The sequence below is a fragment of the Melanerpes formicivorus genome, unplaced genomic scaffold, assembly GCF_026170545.1.
Source record: "Melanerpes formicivorus ecotype bairdi unplaced genomic scaffold, bMelFor1.0.p_v2 SCAF_1, whole genome shotgun sequence".
Lineage (NCBI taxonomy): Eukaryota > Metazoa > Chordata > Aves > Piciformes > Picidae > Melanerpes > Melanerpes formicivorus.
In genome coordinates this window covers 52,110,738-52,121,465 of record NW_027142353.1, presented here as the reverse complement: position 1 = coordinate 52,121,465, position 10,728 = coordinate 52,110,738, and positions in this window count along the sequence as shown.

Sequence of the window (10,728 nt, the reverse complement as noted above, 5' to 3'; positions counted from 1 at the left end):
GTGAATTGAAAGATCACATAGTCATGTATAGGTTTGGGGGATATTTTTCAAAGAGATGTACTGTAATTTAATCACAGGGAGATACAAAACACAGAAATACATGGGTAGAACACAAACATTACCTGTACCAGTGCAGCACCTACTGTGGTAATCAGGTGCTCAGCTGTAACAGAGAAGTTAAAACCTCCACTTCAATTTAATAACTCACCTGACACTCCAGTATCCTTGTCTACAGAATTAAGAGAATCAATAGCTCTAATCCACATGACTAAGGAGCCAAGAGCCCAGACAGATGATAGTAATGCTTCCAAAGCCCCTCTTTCCTTTACATCTTGTTTAAAACAATGACACTTTTTTTCTGTTTGAGCTTCCTGTTATATGTATGTTGTGATCCTACTTTCCCCTCCTCTCCTCAGAAGTCAACTAAAGACTACCAGCTTTATAACAGCCCTGAAATTCAGATGAGTCCTCCTTGTGCACCTCTTCACACAGTTAATTTCCCCCTCCGGTGCTCCAGGACCTGGGAACCCTGGGAAGCCAGTCATCCTTAAAAGGTTTCCACTCATGCCTCCTGAAAACACATCTGTTTCCTGTGAAATATTGATGACCTGCAAAGCCTGCTCATTCACCTAATGCTCAAAGAAAGATCTTCTAAGTCCTTCACTCAGACTAGCAATTCAAAGATTGAGGTAAGCTTGTGCCTGAGATTGTGCCGGGTTCTGCACATTGGCCACAACAACCCCATGCAGAGCTACAGGCTGGGGGCAGAGTGGCTGGAGAGCTGCCAAACAGAGAGGGACCTGGGGGTACTGGTCGATGGCAGGCTGAACATGAGCCTGCAGTGTGCCCAGGCAGCCAAGAGGGCCAATGGCATCCTGGCCTTCATCAGGAACAGTGTGGCCAGCAGGAGCAGGGAGGTCATTCTGCCCCTGTACACTGCACTGGTCAGGCCACACCTCGAGTACTGTGTCCAGTTCTGGGCCCCTCAGTTTAGGAAGGATGTTGACTTGCTGGAATGAGTCCAGAGAAGGGCAACAAAGTTGGTGAGGGGTTTGGAACACAAGCCCTATGAGGAGAGGCTGAGGGAGCTGGGCTTGCTCAGCCTGGAGAAGAGGAGACTCAGGGGTGACCTTATCACTCTCTACAACTACCTGAAGGGAGGTTGTAGACAGGCGGATGATGGTCTCTTCTCCCAGGCAGCCAGTACCAGAACAAGAGGACACAGTCTCAGGCTGCACCAGGGGAGGTTCAGGTTGGATGTTAGGAAGAAGTTCTATACAGAAAGTGTGATTGCCCATTGGAATGGGCTGCCCAAGGAGGTGGTGGAGTCACCATCATTGGAGGTTTTCAGGAGGAGACTTGATGGGGTGCTTGGTGCCATGGTTTAGTTGTTTAGGTGGGTTGGATTGGTTGATGGGTTGGATGCGATAATCATGAAGGTCTCTTCCAACCTGGTTTGGTTTTATTTGTATACAGGCAACAACTCTTTTCTGGGCAATGGGCAAGGTCTCCAGTGCCTGCACTTTGCCTCCTCCAGTGAAACAAGCAATGGAAACAAGACAGCGCTCTTAGAGTGTGCCTTTGTATTCACTGCAAGAGGCTAAGGAGCAAAAGGACAAATTTCAGCATTAGATGTATTAGGCAGCCATCTGATAAATGAGAAATTCATTACATATGCAGCACTAGTATTTGGTATTCCAGAGAGATTACTTTATTTTGGCTCCTGCATTTTCAGCACATACACACATCAAGAAAGTAAAATCTATTGCAAAAAGCTGGATAAGTGATAAATAATTAAAGGAGCATTTTCTGAGAGGCAAGATGTCTGACCAAGTGTTAAGATGCACCATTTGACTTTTATTAGTAGTCCACCTGTACACAAATAGTCCACAAAAACATTCCAAATCAAAACATTCCAATCATCAGTAAGTTTGCAGGTGACACCAAGCTAGGGGCAGGTGTTGATCTGATAGAGAGTAGGAGAGCTCTGCAGAGGAACCTTGACAGGCTGGACAGATGGGCAGAATCCAACGGCATGAGATTTAACACATCCAAGTGCTAGGTTCTACACATTGGCCACAACAACCCCATGCAGTGCTACAGGCTGAGGTCAGAGTGGCTGAAGAGCAGCCAGGCAGAAAGGGACCAGGGGGTACTGGTTGATGGTAGGATGAACATGAGCCAGCAGTGTGCCCAGGTGGCCAAGAAGGCCAAGGGCATCCTGGCCTGGATCAGGAATAGTGTGGCCAGCAGGAGCAGGGAGGTCATTCTGCCCCTGTACTCAGCACTGGTCAGGCCACACCTTGAGTACTGTGTCCAGTTTTGGGCCCCTCAGTTTAGGAAAGATGTTGAGTTGCTGAAACATGTCCAGAGAAGGGCAACAAAGCTGGGGAAGGGTTTGGAGCACAAGCCCTATGAGGAGAGGCTGAGGGAGCTGGGGTTGCTTAGTCTGGAGGAGGCTCAGGGGTGACCTTATTGCTCTCTACAACTACCTGAAAGGAGGTTGTAGTCAGTTGGGGGTTGGTCTCTTCTCCCAAGTATCCAGCACCAGAACAAGAGGACACAGTCTCAAGCTGCACCAGGGGAGGTTTAGGCTGGAGGTTAGGAAGAAGTTCTTCATAGAAAAAGTTATTGGCCATTGGAATGGGCTGCCCAGGGAGGTGGTGGAGTCACCATCACTGGAGGTGTTTAGGAAGAGACTGGATGGGGTGCTTGGTGCCATGGTTTAGTTGATTAGATAGTGTTGGATGATAGGTTGGACTTGATTTCAAAGGTCTCTTCCAAGCTGGTTAATTCTATTCTTTGTGAGAGGATATACATTAAACAAAAGGAAATTTGAGGTACTCACTCATATATTATTTATTTTGTCCTTATCCCTCTGCAGTTCTAAGCTCTTAAAGGCTTAAAATGCTTACAAGTTTTACTTAAAAACCTGGTTTCTCAGCCTGTGCATCACTTAACATTTCTTAGTTCCACTAAATCTTTTGAAAGAGCAGCAAAGGAAAATACATTTCTAGCAGATCTCATGTACTTTATGTAACTTTGAAGACCACCTTATCAGTCTCTGCAACTACCTGAGAGAAGGCTGTAGAGAGGTGGCAGTCAGTCTGCTGAACCAAATAACAAGTGATAGAGCAAGAGGAGATGGCCTCAAGTTGCACCAAGGAAAGTTCAGGAAGAATTTCTTCACTGAAAGGTTTATCAGGCCTTGGAATGGCTTGCCCCTGGAGGTGGTGGAGCCCCCCCTCCCTGGAAGTATTTAAGAGTAATGTAGATACAGTGCTTAGGGATATGTTTTAGTCAAGGACTTGTCAGTGTTAGGCTCATGATTGTACTCAATGATCTTAAAGGTCTTTTCCAATCTAAGCAATTCTGTGGTAAGGGGAAAACATTCTTTATTTGAGCATGGCAGAGCACTGGAAGAGGCTGCAGAGTCTCTAGCTCTGGAAGAAGTGAACACCAACCTGGGCATATTCCTGTGTGATTTACAGTAGAGTGATCCTGCTCTAGCAGCCATGTGTGTCCAGCACTATGATTTGAGGGGCTGCTCCCCAGCATTGGTGCCAAGTCTTGGGAGCAAATGCAGCTGTGATTCACAGATTGTTTCAGGTTAGAAGGGTTCCTCAAAAGTCATTTTTCCAAACCCCCTGCAGTCAGCAGGGACAGCTCCAACTAGATCAGGCTGCCACATCAAGTCAGATCTTGAATGTCTCCAGGAATCAGGCTTCAACCACATGTCTGAGCAACCTATTCCGGTATTTTACCACTCTCAGGGTGAAAAAATTAATCCATGTCCAACCTAAATCTACCTTGCTCCAGGTTAAAACCATTGCCTAATCCTGTCACTACAAGCCCTTCCAAACAGTCCTTCCACAGCCTTCATGTAGGTCCCCTTCAGATACTGAAGTGTAGCTGTAAGGTCTCCTCGGAGTTTTTCTTCATGCTGAACAGCCCCAACTGCTCAGGTGTTTCTTTATAAGGAGAGCTGCTGCAACCCTCTGATCATCTTTGTGACCTTCCTCTGGAACCACTCCAGCAGGTTCATGTTCTTGTGGTGGGGGCCCCATAGTCAGAGTCCTCCAGATGAGGTCTCACCAGAGCAGAACGGTAGAATCAGCTCTTGTTCTGCTGGACACACTACTATTGATGCAGCCTGGGATCTACAAGTCTTACTTGTACCTGGTGATGCCCAAGGAATGGCTGAAAAGGAGGAAGTGCCTTTTCCTCATCACACTGCCCTGGGTCACCCCACACACTGGTGGAGCAGTGGCTCAGGTGATGCTGGGACAGGTGAGCACTGCTGCACAGGGTCAGGATCACCCCTGCAGAGCAGACAGCAGCAGTGGCTGCTGCCCATGGTACTCTGCTGTTCTGTCCTTGAGCCACAAATAGAGCATACCAGGATCCATAGCAACAATGCAGCTGGCCCATCTGTCCAAACCAAGGAGAAGCCTCACATGCAACTGGAGAGGCTAGGGACAGGGGCCAGCTGGCCTGAGAGAGGCTGCCCAGGAGGTCCTGGTGACAGGCAGTGCTGCTGGGCAAGATCTTGGCTTTCCCCAAGGCCACTCAGTGCTGGCACAATGCCATCCATACAGGCCCTAGTGACAGTACCAGGGCAACAAAGAATGCAATTGTGACACAGATGGTCACAGGGGACAGGGCACTGGAGTGCTCTCCCCATTATAGCCATGTCTGTCCTGTACTGGCCTCACCAGTACTGAGCAGAGAAGGGTCATCTCCCTCCATCTGCTGGCAATGCTTTGTCTTTGGGCAAGGGCACCTTGCTAACTCTTTCATAGTTTCATAGTTTCATAGTTTCATTCAGGGTTGGAAGGGACCACAAGGATCATCTAGTTCCAACCCCCCTGCCATGGCCAGGGACACCCCACACTAGATCAGGCTGGACAGAGCCTCATCCAGCCTGCTCTTAAACACCCCCAGGGACGGGGCCTCGACCACCTCCCTGGACAACCCATTCCAGGGTTTCACCACTCTCATGGTGAAGAACCTCCTCCTCACATCTAGCCTGAATCTCCCCACCTCCAGCTTCATTCCATTCCCCCTAGTCCTATCACTACCTGAGATCCTGAGAAGTCCTTCCCCAGCCTTCCTGTAGGCCCCTTTCAGATACTGGAAGGCGACAATTAGGTCTCCTCGGAGCCTTCTCTTCTGCAGACTGAACAGCCCCAACTCCTTCAGTCTGTCCTCATAGGAGAGGTGCTCCAGCCCTCTGATCATCCTCGTAGCCCTTCTCTGGACACATTCCAGCACCTCCACATCCCTCTTGTAATAGGGGCTCCAGAACTGGACACAGTACTCCAGGTGGGGTCTCACCAGGGCTGAGTAGAGGGGGAGGATCACCTCCCTCGACCTGCTAGCCACACTTCTCCTGATGCAGCCCAGGATCTGATTGGCTTTGCGGGCTGCAAGTGCACACTGAGAGCTCATGTTGAGCTTTTTGTCCACCAGCACCCCCAAGTCTCTCTCCTCAGGGCTACCCTCCAGCCAGTCACTGCCCAGCCTGTATTTGTGCCTGGGATTGCCTCGACCCAGATGCAGGACCCTGCACTTGCTCTTGTTGAACTTCATGAGGTTGGCCTGTGCCCACCTCTCCAGCCTGTCAAGGTCCCTCTGGATGGCCTCCCTTCCCTCCAGCCTGTCTGCTGCACCACACAGCTTGGTGTCATCAGCAAACTTGCTGAGGGTGCACTCAATGCCACTGTCCATGTCCCCCACAAAGATGTTGAATAAGACAGGTCCCAGGACTGATCCCTGAGGGACTCCACTTGTCACTGGCCTCCACTGGGACATGGAGCCATTGACAGCCACTCTTTGGGTGCGGCCATCAAGCCAGTTCCTTATCCATCTAGTGGTCCACCCATCAAACCCATGTGTCACCAGTTTGGAGACCAGGATGTGGTGTGGGACAGTGTCAAAGGCTTTGCTCAGGTCCAGGTAAACGACATCAGTTGCTCGCCCCTCATCTATTAATTTTGTCACCTGCTCATAGAAGGCCACCAGGTTGGTCAGGCAGGATTTGCCCTTGGCAAAGCCATGCTGACTGTTCCCAATCACCTCTTCACTATTCTTTTGAGCGAGTAGTGACTCCAGGAGGATCTGTTCCATGATCTTTCCAGGCACAGAGGTGAGACTGACTGGCCTGTAGTTCCCTGGTTCCTCCTTCTTGCCCTTTTTGAAGATGGGGGCAATGTTTCCCCTTTTCCAGTCTGTGGGGACTTCACCAGACTGCCAGGACTTTTGAAATATAATAGAGAGGGGTTTAGCAACCTCATCTGCCAGTTCTCTCAGTACCCGTGGGTGTAACCCATCGGGTCCCATGGACTTGAACACTTTCAGGTTCTTCAGATGATCACGAACCTGATCTGCACTTACAATGGGCAGTTCTTCCTCCCCGTCCCTGGCTTTGACTTCCATAACATCAGGAGTGTGGCTAGAGGCCCTTGCAGTGAAGACTGAGGTAAAGAAGTTATTAAGTACCTCAGCCTTTTCCTCATCACATGTGACCATGTCACCATTTTCCTTTCTGAGGGGGCCCACACCTTCCCTAGTCTTCTTCTTCCCATTAATATACCTGTAAAAGTTCTTAGTATTCCCTTTAATCTCCCTGGCTAGATTCAACTCAAACTCTGCTTTGGCTTTCCTGACCAGGACTCTTGCTGCTCGGGCAGCTTCCTTGTATTCCCCCTGTTCTACCTGTCCTTCCCTCCACTTCCTGTAGAGTTTCCTTTTAAGTAATAGTGTGTCCAGTAGCTCCTTGCCCATCCAGGCAGGCCTCCTAGCATTCTTACCTGCTTTTCTCTTTGTTGGTACACAGAGCTCCTGGACACAGAGGAGGTGGTCCTTGAATACTGACCAGCTGTCCTGGGTCCCTCTTCCCTCCAGGGCTTTGTCCCATGACACTTTGGCTAGCAGATCCCTGAAGCGATCAAAATCTGCACGCCTAAAGTCTAGGGTCGTGAGCTTGGAATACTTCCTCCTGATTGCCCTGAGGATGTTAAATTCAACTGCTTCATGGTCACTGCAGCCAAGGCCGTCTATGAGCCTCACATTGCTTACCAGCCCTTCCCTGTTGGTGAGAACAAGGTCCAGCATAGCACCATTTCTTGTTGGTTCCTCCACCATTTGGAGGAGGAAGTTGTCTTCTATGCAGTTCAGGAACATCCTGGATTGCTGGTGCCTTGCTGTGTTGTCCCTCCAGCAGATGTCCGGGTGGTTGAAATCACCCATGAGGACCAGGGCTTGTGACCTGGAAGCCGCTTCTATTTGCCTATGGAGGGCCTCATCTGCTTGGATCTGCTGGTCAGGTGGCCTGTAGGAGACCCCCACAGTAATATCTTCTTCCCCTGTCCTGCCTTTAATTTTGACCCATACACTCTCAACTAGCTTATCATCCCTCCCCAGTTGGAGCTCCACTGATTCCAACTGGCTATTGACATAGAGGGCAACACCTCCTCCTCTCCTTCCCTGCCTATCCTTCCTAAAGAGTTTATACCCATCTATAATCCATTGGTCACCTTGGTGTCCACCAGGGCCCCCCAGGGTCTTTCCTGCCATGCTGCTTTCCAGCAGCCTTGCCAAGCTTCTTTTGGGCACAAGTATGCATGGGCAGGGACTCAATGATCTCTGGGGATCCCTTTCAACCCCTAACATTCTGTGATATGTCCCAGACTGCTTTGTGCTTATACTAATATCATCTGCAGTTGGTTTCACCTTCTTTCTGCAGGTTTGCTGGTGCCACTGCCATGATGGTGAGAAAAGCATGTTTCCTCCAGACAAAGCAGTGGTTCAAGTGGAAAGGCCCTCTTGTCATGGTACATAGCAAAAGAGTCCAGAGATGGAGTTTCCATAGAACACCACCTTTGTGTTTTTACCTTAACTACCAACTTCCACACCAACTCTGTTCTTCACACAGCACCTGGGTAAAAGGTGGTAGTTTGAACTTTCCGTTAGACCCCAGCCTTTAAAAGCATCTTCAGGAAACTCCAAGAAGCAGAGACTACTAGAACAGTGCAGCTCAGGGGATTGTAGACATATACTGTCCACTTCCCACTCTTCCTGGGATGCTCAAGACAGTTGCCAGAGGGAAGAAAACCATCCTTCTGCTTGCTCAAGTCAGCCTTGTTGTCTGTTTGCCTCTAAATGTGCCAAGTCAGAGGCAGCTGTTGAAAGATGCGGTAGGGAAGGGAGGGAAAGGGATTTGACCTCACTGTGTAATGCACAGGGCTTTCTAGACAAGAAATAATTGCTTGTATTTGAAGCTTTTCTAGGAACATTGAAAGAAATGAAGTCCAAATCGTCTCAGAACACAGCTTAGAAAATACCTCAAAAGTAAAAAAACAGATTGAATACTGATGTAAATTCTCCCTATCAGTAATACCTCTGTGGCAAAGCAGTTGTAAAGACTGAAGCAAAATTGAGAACTTAAGCATATTTTAGGTAAATGTAATTGTTGAGGAATCCCACTACAACATGTAATGGCTTAACACACTGTCTGAAATGCTCTGTCACTGGAATTTTAACAACTTGTTTTAGAGTAATGAGATTCTTATGGAGGGAAGAAGAATTCAAACCCTTGTGCAACATTTAGTCAGTAAAACACAGTAAGGTCACTACATGTCTGTGCCAGTAGGATTAAACAGGCCAGCAATGTCTTGCATGGCTGAGTTTTCTTCAGGTATGTTGCAGCATGAAGGAAGCTGCCATCCTGAACAGCCTATGACCGATGCAGAGATCAAATTGGAAACATACACACATGGGATTTTCAGGTGTTTCATAGTAGTATCATAGTATCAGTCAGGGTTGGAAGGGACCACAAGGATCATCTAGTTCCAACCCCCCCGCCATGGGCAGGGACACCCCACACTAGATCAGGCTGGACAGAGCCTCAGCCAGCCTGGTCTTAAACACCTCCAGGGATGGGGCCCCAACCACCTCCCTGGACAACCCATTCCAGGGTTTCACCACTCTCATGGTGAAGAACCTCCTCCTCACATCTAGCCTGAATCTCCCCACCTCCAGCTTCACTCCATTCCCCCTAATCCTATCACTACCTGACATCCTGAGAAGTCCTTCCCCAGCCTTCCTGTAGGCCCCCTTCAGATACTGGAAGACCACAATTAGGTCACCTCGGAGCCTTCTCTTCTGCAGACTGAACAGCCCCAACTCCTTCAGTCTGTCCTCATAGGAGAGGTGCTCCAGCCCTCTGATCATCCTTGTGGCCCTTCTCTGGACACGTTCCAGCACCTCCAGATCCCTCTTGTAATAGGGGCTGCAGAACTGGACACAGTACTCCAGGTGGGGTCTCACCAGGGCTGAGTGGAGGGGGAGGATCACCTCCCTCGACCTGCTAGCCACACTTCTCCTGATGCAGCCCAGGATCTGATTGGCTTTGCAGGCTGCAAGTGCACACTGAGAGCTCATGTTGAGCTTCTCATCCACCAGCACCCCCAAGTCTCTCTCCTCAGGACTGCTTTCCAGCCAGTCACTGGCCAGCATATATTTGTGCCTGGGATTGCCTCGACCCATATGCAGGACCCTGCACTTGGTCTTGTTGAACCTCATGAGGTTGGCTTGTGCCCACCTCTCCAGCCTGTCAAGGTCCCTCTGGATGGCCTCCCTTCCCTCCAGCATGTCTGCTGCACCACACAGCTTGGTGTCATCAGCAAACTTGCTGAGGGTGCACTCAATGCCACTGTCCATGTCACCCACAAAGATGTTGAACAAGACAGGTCCCAGGACTGCTCCCTGAGGGACTCTGCTTGTCTCTGGCCTCCACTGGGACATGGAGCCATTGACAGCCACTCTTTGGGTGCGGCCATCAAGCCAGTTCCTTATCCATCTAGTGGTCCACCCATCTAACCCATGTGTCACCAGTTTGGAGACCAGGATGTGGTGCAGGACAGTGTTGAAGGCTTTGCTCAGGTCCAGGTTTGGTAATTACATTGTGGGGGAAGGGAAATGTTAAACCAATTATTTATGCTTTCCTTTCCCTTTAGATACTTAAATGAGGTCACCTCTCAGTCTCCTCTTCTCCAAGCTGAAGAGCCTCAGCTCCCTCAGTCTTTCCTCGTAAGAGGTATTCTACACCCTTAATCATTTTTGTGGCTGTGCTGGATTCTTTCAAGTGGTTCCCTGAGGTCCTTCTTAACCTGAGAGGCCCAGAACTGGCCACAATATTCCAGATAGACCCTCACCAGGGCAGAGTAAAGGGGGAGAACCTCTCTCACCTACTGACCACACCTCTTTTAATACACCCCAGAATGGCACTGGCATTCTTGGCCACAAGAGCACATTGCTGGCTCATGGTCAACCCCCTATCCACTAGGACCCCCAGGTCCTTTGCCTCTTCACAGCTCAGTCCCCAACCTATACTGATACATGGGGTTGTTCTTTCCCAGGTGCAAGACTCTACTTGTCTTGTTGAATTTCATTAAATTTCTCCCTGCCCAACTCATCAGCTTATGTCTCACTGAATGGCAGCACAACCCTCTGGTGTGTCAGCCACTCCACCCAGATTTGTGCCATCACCAAACACTTACCATACCATCAGTTGCTACAAAATAGTTAATGTTCCAGAAATCTGAAAAACCCAGCTTTGTCTGTTTTCTGTGCACTTCCATGAGGTTCATTAGAGGAAAATTAGAGCAGTTCCTTCTATGGGGGGAACTGAACACATGACAACTCATTACTCCTGGGCCAGCAAAG